General features: G+C 66.7%; 1 protein-coding gene across 1 annotated transcript in view; it reads left to right on the forward strand.

Annotated features, from left to right (window-relative positions):
• Window positions 1–304: 304 nt before the first annotated feature.
• BRAT1 (BRCA1-associated ATM activator 1) overlaps window positions 305–899 on the forward strand; it is a 25418-nt gene continuing 24823 nt past the window's right edge. Inside the window, 1 exon segment of the mRNA XM_011957002.1 lies at window positions 305–569. The gene's annotated coding sequence lies outside the window, so the exon portion shown is untranslated.

The following is an 899-nucleotide window of genomic DNA, read 5'->3' on the forward strand; positions in this document are numbered from 1 at the left end:
TCTCGCTTTGTTGCCTAGGTTGGTCTTAACTCCTGACTTCAAGCAATCGCCCCAACTGCGCCTCCTAAAGGGCTGGGATTACAGGCATGAGCCACAGGGCGGCCGCGGAGAACCTTATTTGAGAACCTTAAGCCAAATAACCAAGGGCTTTGGTGCATAGATCAGGACGCTTCTCTCCAGCACGTGGTTTTCTCGCTCGGGCGGATGCACACACAGGGCGCCCCTGCAGGCGAGGCCCCGCCCCTCCGGACACAACGCCGCGCCTTCCTCAGCGATCCCCGCCCCCGGGACGCCCCGCCCACCCACCGGATGCTCGGCATGTACCACCGGGTGCCTGGCGGGGGTGATCAGTCGGAGCGACCGGCTTGGCGCCTGCCTGTCCCTCTCAGCTTGAACTCCTTCCTTCAAGTGTGAGCCCTCAAGACTTCCAGAGGGGGCTCCAGGAGCGCTATCTCGGTTCCCCACGCCAGCCGTCTCCGTCCTCCGCCTCCTCCGGGCTTGGCAGGTGGCACAGTCCGGAGGCGGAGCCTTGGGGAAGGGGTGGTTGCGGCGGAGGACGGAACCAAGCGGTGAGGCGCGCGGAGTCTGAGGGGTCGCGGTAGCGGTATCCGGGCGTGAGGAGGTGAAGGCCCGGCCGAGGGGGCGGGAGGTCCAGGAAGCAGCCCAGCCCGGGGTGTACGCGACCTACGCTCGCTTCGCAGCCAGACTGTGGCCTCCTGGTCTGGCGCCCTTTCTGGACCCTCGGGCCTGGCTCCCGCGGCCAAAACCGACTCCAAAGTGTCGAGAGGGTTCCTCTTCCCGGGACGCGGCCTCCCTGGGCATTGGCAGACGATGCCCCGGTCAGACACAGCCACTGACCACCCCGCCCACCCCCCGAGGCCGGACGCACGGATGCACAC

This window comes from Colobus angolensis, unplaced genomic scaffold (assembly GCF_000951035.1).
Source record: "Colobus angolensis palliatus isolate OR3802 unplaced genomic scaffold, Cang.pa_1.0 Scaffold43, whole genome shotgun sequence".
Taxonomy (NCBI): Eukaryota; Metazoa; Chordata; class Mammalia; order Primates; family Cercopithecidae; genus Colobus; species Colobus angolensis.